Here is an 8,522-nt window from a genome sequence, read left to right as displayed (position 1 = left end):
TCGCCTTTGAGAAACTTTTTTTTTTTGAACTTTTACATTTTTCTTTTTTAACGTTTTTAACTAGTTTATCTAATATATATATTTTTTCTTTTTTATATTTTTCTTATGTGTTTTCTTTTTTTAAATTCTTTTCTTTTCGTTTTTTTTTTTCTTTCTTCCTTTTTGAACCTCTTTTTATCCGTTTTCTCCCCTCTCACAATTTTGGATCTCTTCTAATTTGGTTAAAGCATATTTTCCTGGGGTTGTTGCCACCCTTTTAGTATTTTACTTGCTCCTTCATATACTCTTATCTGGACAAAATGACAAGACGGAAAAATTCAACAACAAAAAAAGAACAAGAGGCAGTACCGAAGGCTAGGGACCTAATCAATACAGACATTGGTAATATGTCAGATCTAGAGTTCAGAATGACAATTCTCAAGGTTCTAGCCGGGCTCGAAAAAGGCATGGAAGATATTAGAGAAACCCTCTCGAGAGATATAAAAGCCCTTTCTGGAGAAATAAAAGAACTAAAATCTAACCAAGTTGAAATAAAAAAAGCTATTGATGAGGTGCAATCAAAAATGGAGGCTCTCACTGCTAGGATAAATGAGGCAGAAGAAAGAATTAGTGATATAGAAGACCAAATGACAGAGAATAAAGAAGATGAGCAAAAGAGGAACAAACAGCTACTGGACCACGAGGGGAGAATTCGAGAGATAAGTGACACCATAAGACGAAACAACATTAGAATAATTGGGATTCCAGAAGAAGAAGAAAGTGAGAGGGGAGCAGAAGGTATACTGGAGAGAATTATTGGGGAGAATTTCCCCAATATGGCAAAGGGAACGAGCATCAAAATTCAGGAGGTTCAGAGAACGCCCCTCAAAATCAATAAGAATAGGCCCACACCCCGTCACCTAATAGTAAAATTTACAAGTCTCAGTGACAAAGAGAAAATCCTAAAAGCAGCCCGGGAAAAGAAGTCTGTAACATACAATGGTAAAAATATTAGATTGGCAGCTGACTTATCCACAGAGACCTGGCAGGCCAGAAAGAGCTGGCATGATATTTTCAGAGCACTAAACGAGAAAAACATGCAGCCAAGAATACTTTATCCAGCTAGGCTATCATTGGAAATAGAAGAAGAGATTAAAAGCTTCCAGGACAAACAAAAACTGAAAGAATTTGCAAACACCAAACCAGCTCTACAGGAAATATTGAAAGGGGTCCTCTAAGCAAAGAGAGAGCCTACAAGTGGTAGATCAGAAAGGAACAGAGACCATATATAGTAACAGTCACCTTACAGGCAATACAATGGCACTAAATTCATATCTCTCAATAGTTACCCTGAATGTGAATGGGCTAAATGCCCCTGTCAAAAGACACAGGGTATCAGAATGGATAAAAAAACAAAACCCATCTATATGTTGCCTCCAGGAAACTCATTTTAAGCCCGAAGACACCTCCAGATTTAAAGTGAGGGGGTGGAAAAGAATTTACCATGCTAATGGACATCAGAAGAAATCAGGAGTGGCAATCCTTATATCAGATCAATTAGATTTTAAGCCAAAGACTATAATAAGAGATGAGGAAGGACACTATATCATACTCAAAGGGTCTGTCCAACAAGAAGATCTAACAATTTTAAATATCTATGCCCCCAACGTGGGAGCAGCCAACTATATAAACCAATTAATAACAAAATCAAAGAAACACATTAACAATAATACAATAATAGTAGGGGACTTTAACACTCCCCTCACTGAAATGGACAGATCATCCAAGCAAAAGATCAGCAAGGAAATAAAGGCTTTAAACGACACACTGGACCAGATGGACATCACAGATATATTCAGAACATTTCATCCCAAAGCAATAGAATACACATTCTTCTCTAGTGCACATGGAACATTCTCCAGAATAGATCACATCCTCGGTCCTAAATCAGGACTCAACCGGTATCAAAAGATTGGGATCATTCCCTGCATATTTTCAGACCACAATGCTCTAAAGCTAGAACTCAACCACAAAACGAAGTTTGAAAAGAACCCAAATACAAGGAGACTAAATAGCATCATTCTAAAGAATGAATGGGTCAACCGGGAAATTAAAGAAGAATTGAAAAAAATCATGGACACAAATGATAATGAAAATACAACGGTTCAAAATCTGTGGGACACAACAAAGGCAGTCCTGAGAGGAAAATATATAGCGGTACAAGACTTTCTCAAGAAACAAGAAAGGTCTCAGGTACACAACCTAACCCTACACCTAAAGGAGCTGGAGAAAGAACAAGAAAGAAACCCTAAGTCCAGCAGGAGAAGAGAAATCATAAAGATCAGAGCAGAAATCAATGAAATAGAAACCAAAAAAACAATAGAACAAATCAACGAAACTAGGAGCTGGTTCTTTGAAAGAATTAATAAAATTGATAAACCACTGGCCCGACTTATCAAAAAGAAAAGAGAAAGGACCCAAATAAATAAAATCATGAATGAAAGAGGAGAGATCACAACTAACACCAAAGAAATACAAACTATTATAAGAACATACTATGAGCAACTCTACGGCAATAAATTTGACAATCTGGAAGAAATGGATGCATTCCTAGAAACATATAAACTACCACAACTGAACCAGGAAGAAATAGAAAGCCTGAACAGACCCATAACCAGTAAGGAGATTGAAACAGTCATTAAAAATCTCCAAACAAACAAAAGCCCAGGGCCAGACGGCTTGCCGGGGGAATTCTACCAAACATTTAAAGAAGAACTAATTCCTATTCTCCTGAAACTGTTCCAAAAAATAGAAATGGAAGGAAAACTTCCAAACTCATTTTATGAGGCCAGCATCACCTTGATCCCAAAACCAGACAAGGATCCCATCAAAAAAGAGAGCTATAGACCAATATCCTTGATGAACACAGATGCGAAAATACTCAACAAAATACTAGCAATAGGATTCAACAGTACATTAAAAAGATTATTCACCACGACCAAGTGGGATTTATTCCAGGGATGCAAGGTTGGTTCAACATCCGCAAATCAGTCAGTGTGATACAACACATTAATAAAAGAAAGAACAAGAACCATATGATACTCTCAATAGATGCTGAAAAAGCATTTGACAAAGTACAGCATCCCTTCCTGATCAAAACTCTTCAAAGTGTAGGGATAGAGGGCACATACCTCAATATCATCAAAGCCATCTATGAAAAACCCACCGCAAATATCATTCTCAATGGAGAAAAACTGAAAGCTTTGCCGCTAAGGTCAGGAACACGGCAGGGATGTCCATTATCACCACTGCTATTCAACATAGTATTAGAGGTCCTAGCCTCAGCAATCAGACAACAAAAGGAAATTAAAGGCATCCAAATCAGCAAAGAAGAAGTCAAATTATCACTCTTCGCAGATGATATGATACTATATGTGGAAAACCCAAAGGACTCCACTCTAAAACTTCTAGAACTTATACATGAATTCAGTAAAGTGTCAGGATATAAAATCAATGCACAGAAATCAGTTGCATTTCTCTACACCAACAGCAAGACAGAAGAAAGAGAAATTAAGGAATCAATCCCATTTACAATTGCACCCCAAACCATAAGATACCTAGGAATAAACCTAACCAAAGAGGCACAGAATCTATACTCAGAAAACTATAAAGTACTCATGAAAGAAATTGAGGAAGACACAAAGAAATGGAAAAATGTTCCATGCTCCTGGATTGGAAGAATAAATATTGTGAAAATGTCGATGCTACCTAAAGCAATCTACACATATAATGCAATTCCTATCAAAGTACCATCCATCTTTTTCAAGGAAATGGAACAAATAATTCTAAAATTTATATGGAACCAGAAAAGACCTCGAATAGCCAAAGGGATATTGAAAAAGAAAGCCAACGTTGGTGGCATCACAATTCCGGATATCAAGCTCTATTACAAAGCTGTCATCATCAAGACAGCATGGTACTGGCACAAAAACAGACACATAGATCAATGGAACAGAATAGAGAGCCCAGAAATAGACCCTTAACTCTACAGTCAACTAATCTTCGACAAAGCAGGAAAGAATGTCCAATGGAAAAAAGACAGCCTCTTCAATATATGGTGCTGGGAAAACTGGACAGCCACATGCAGAAAAATGAAATTGGACCATTTCCTTACACCACACACAAAAATAGACTCAAAATGAATGAAAGAATGGGATATGATATAGGCAAACGACATAATCCTTGAGGAGAACACAGGCAGCAACCTCTTCGACCTCTGCCGCAGGAACATCTTCCTAGGAACATCGCCAAAGGCAAGGGAAGCAAGGGCAAAAATGAACTATTGGGATTTCATCAAGATCAAAAGCTTTTGCACAGCAAAGGAAACAGTTAACAAAATCAAAAGACAACTGACAGAATGGGAGAAGATATTTGCAAACGACATATGAGATAAAGGACTAGTGTCCAGAATCTATAAAGAACTTAGCAAACTCAACACCCAAAGAACAAATAATCCAATCAAGAAATGGGCAGAGGACATGAACAGACATTTCTGCAAAGAAGACATCCAGATGGCCAACAGACACATGAAAAAGTGCTCCATATCACTCGGCATCAGGGAAATACAAATCAAAATCACAATGAGATATCACCTCACACCAGTCAGAATGGCTAAAATCACCAAGTTCGGAAATGACAGATGCTGGCGAGGATGCGGAGAAAGGGGAACCCTCCTACACTGTTGGTGGGAATGCAAGCTGGTGCAGCCTCTCTGGAAAACAGCATGGAGGTTCCTCAAAATGTTGAAAATAGAACTGCCCTATGACCCAGCAATTACACTATTGGGTATTTACCCTAAAGATACAAACGTAGTGATCCAAAGGGGCACGTGCACCCGAATGTTTATAGCAGCAATGTCCATAATAGCCAAACTATGGAAAGAACCTAGATGTCCATCAACAGATGAATGGATCAAGAAGATGTGGTATATATACACAATGGAATACTATGCAGCCATCAAAAGAAACAAAATCTTGCCATTTGCGACAACATGGATGGAACTAGAGCGTATCATGCTTAGCGAAATAAGTCAAGCAGAGAAAGACAACTATCATATGATCTCCCTGATATGAGGAATTGGTGATGCAACATGGGGGTTTAAGTGGATAGGAGAAGAATCAATGAAACAAGATGGGATTGGGAGGGAGACAAACCATAAGTGACTCTTAATCTCACAAAACAAACTGAGGGTTGCTGGGGGGAGGGGCTTTGGTAGAAGGGTGAGGGATTATGGTCATTGTGGAGGGTATGTGCTTTGGTGAGTGCTGTGAAGTGTGTAAACCTGATGATTCACAGACCTGTACCCCTGGGGATAAAAATATATGTTTATAAAAAATAAAAAATTAAAAAAAATGAAATCCCATTTCCATAATAAACAAAATACTTACATAGAAAAAAAAAATGGAGCTGGAGAAAGAACAGCAAAGAAAGCCTAAACCCAGCAGGAGAAGAGAAGTCATAAAGATCAGAGTACAAATCAATGAAAGAGAAACCAAAAGAACAGTAGAATAGATATAAGAAACTAGGAGCTTGTTCTTTGAAAGAATTAATAAGAATGATAAATCCCTGGCCAGACTTATCAAAAAGAAGAGAGAAAGGACTGAAATTAATAAAATCATGAATGAAAGAGGAGAGATCACAACCCACACCAGAGAAAAACAAATAATTATAAGAACGTATTATGCGCAATGATATGCCAGCAAATTTGACAATCTGGAAGATATGCATGCATTTTTACCTAGATACTTATAAACTACCAGAACTGAACCAGGAAGAAATAAAAAACCTGAACAGACCCATAACCAGAAAGGAGATTGAAGCAGTCATCAAAAATATCCCAACAAACAAGAACCAAGAGCCAGACAGCTTCCCAGGGGGATTCTACCAAACATTTAAAGAAGAATTAATACCTATTCTCCTGAAAATGTTCCAAAGAATAGAAAGGAAGGAAAACTTCCAAACTCATTTGATGAGGCCAGCATTACCTTGATCCCAAAACCTTGATCCCTTGATCATAAAACAAGGGCCCCAACAAAAAAGAGAATTATAGACCAATATCCCTGATAAATATGGATGCAAAAATTCTCATCAAAATACTAGACAATGGGATCAAACAATACATTAAAAAGAATATTTGCCACAACCAAGTGGGATTTATTCCTGGGATGCAAGTTTGCTTCAACATCTGCAACTCAATTGATGTGATATAATACTTTAATAAAAGAAAAAATAAGAACAATATGATACACTCAATAGATAAAAAAAAAATTTGAGAAAGTACAGCATCCTTTCTTGATCAAAACTCTTCACAGTGTAGGCATAGAGCTTACATACCTCAATATCATAAAGGCTGCCAATGAAAAACCCACAGCAAATATCATTCTCAATGGGGAAAAACTGAGAGCTTTTCCCCTAAGGTCAGGAACACAGAAGGGATGTCCACTATCACCACTGCTATTTAACATAGTGCTAGAAGTCCTAGCCTCAGCATTCAGACAGCAAAAAGAAATAAAAGGCATTAGAATTGGCAAAGAAATAGTCAAAGTCTCACTCTTTACAGATGATGTGATACTTTATGCAGAAAACCCAAAACACTCCACTCCAAAACTGCTAGAACTCACACAGGAATTCAGTAAAGTGTCAGGATGTAAAACCAATGCACAGAAATCAGTTGCATTTCTATACACCAAAAATAAGACAAAAGGAAGAGAAATTAAGTAGATCCCATTTACAGTTTTACCCCAAACCATAAGATGTCTAGGAATAAATCTAACCAAAGAGGCAAAGAATCTGTACTCAAAAAACTATAGAATACTCATGGAAGAAATTGAGGAAAGCACAAATAAATGTAAAAGCACTCCATTCTCATGGACTGGAAGAACAAATATTGTGAAAATGTCTATGCTACCTAGACCAATCTATGCATTCAATGCAATCCCTATTAAAATAGGCATTTTTCAATGAAATGGAACAAATAATCCTAAGATGTATATAGAACCAGAAAAGACCCCAAATAGAAGAATGTTGAAAAAGAAAACCAAAGTTGGTGGCATCACAATTCCAGTCTTCAAGCTCTATTACAAAGCTGTAATCATCAAGACAGTATGGTACTGGAACAAAAACAGACACATAGATCAATGTGTCTACTAATCTTTGACAAAGCAGGAAAGAATGTACAATGGAATAAAGACAGTCTCTTCAACAAATGGTGTTGGGAAAATCGGACAGCCATATGGAGAAGAATGAAACCAGACTATTTCCTTACACCATACACAAAAATAGACTCAAAATGGTTGAAAGACCTCAATGTGAGACAGGAACCCATCCAAATCCTCGTGGAGAACACAGGAAGCAACCTCTTCAACCTCAGCCACAGCAGTTTCTTCCTAGAAACATCACCAAAGGCAAGGAAAGCAAGGACAAAAGTGAACTATTGGGACTTCATCATGATCAAAAGCTTTTGCACAGCAACGGAAACAGTCACCAAAATCAAAAGACAACCAACAGACTGGGAGAAGATATTTGCAAATGATGTATCAGATAAAGGGCTATATCTAATCCAATCAAGAAATGTCAGAAGATATGAACAGACATTTCTGCAAAGAAGACATTCAAGTGGCCAACAGACACATGAAAAAGTGCTCAACATCACTCAACATCAGGGAAATACAAATCAAAACCACAATGAGATACCTCTTCTCACCAGTCAGAATGGCTAAAATGAACAAGTCAGGAAATGACAGATGGTAGCAAGGGTGTGGAGAAAGGGGAACCCTCCTGCACTGTTGGTGGAAAAGCAAACTGGTGTAGCCACTCTGGAAAACAGCATGGAGGTTCCTCAAAAAGTTGGAAATAGAGCTACTGTATGACCCTGCAATCACACTACTGGGTATTTACCCTAAAGATATAAATGTAGTGATCTGAAGGGACAGATGCACCCCAATTTTTATAGCAGCAATGTCCACAATAGCCAAATTATGGAAATAGCCAGATGACCATCAACATATAAATGGAAAAAGATGTGGTGTATATATACAATGAAATATTATGCAGCCTTCAAAAAGATCGAAATGTTGCCATTTGCAACTACATGGATGGAACTGGGGGGTATTATGCTAGGAGAAATAATTCAACCAGAGAGCGATAATTATTATATGTCCTCACTGATTTGAAGAATATGAGAAACAAAACAGAGTATCAAAGGGGAAGGGAGAGAGCAAATGAAGCAAGATGAAACCAGAGAGGGAGAGAAACCTTAAGAGACTCTTGGTCTCAGGAAACAAACAGGGTTGCTGGAGTGGATGGGGGTGGGAGGGGTGTGGTGGCTGGGTGATGGACATTGGGGAAGGTAGGTGCTATGGTGAGTGCTGTGAATTGTGTAAGACTGATGAATCACAGACCTGTAGCCCTGAAACAAGTAATATGTTATATGTTCATTAAAAAAAAAAAAAGTTCTATTGGATAGCACTGGGTTAAAAAGTGGA

This window comes from Mustela nigripes, chromosome 12 (assembly GCF_022355385.1).
Source record: "Mustela nigripes isolate SB6536 chromosome 12, MUSNIG.SB6536, whole genome shotgun sequence".
Lineage (NCBI taxonomy): Eukaryota > Metazoa > Chordata > Mammalia > Carnivora > Mustelidae > Mustela > Mustela nigripes.
The sequence above is the reverse complement of the archived record's forward strand: the minus strand, read 5'-3'. Positions refer to the sequence as shown.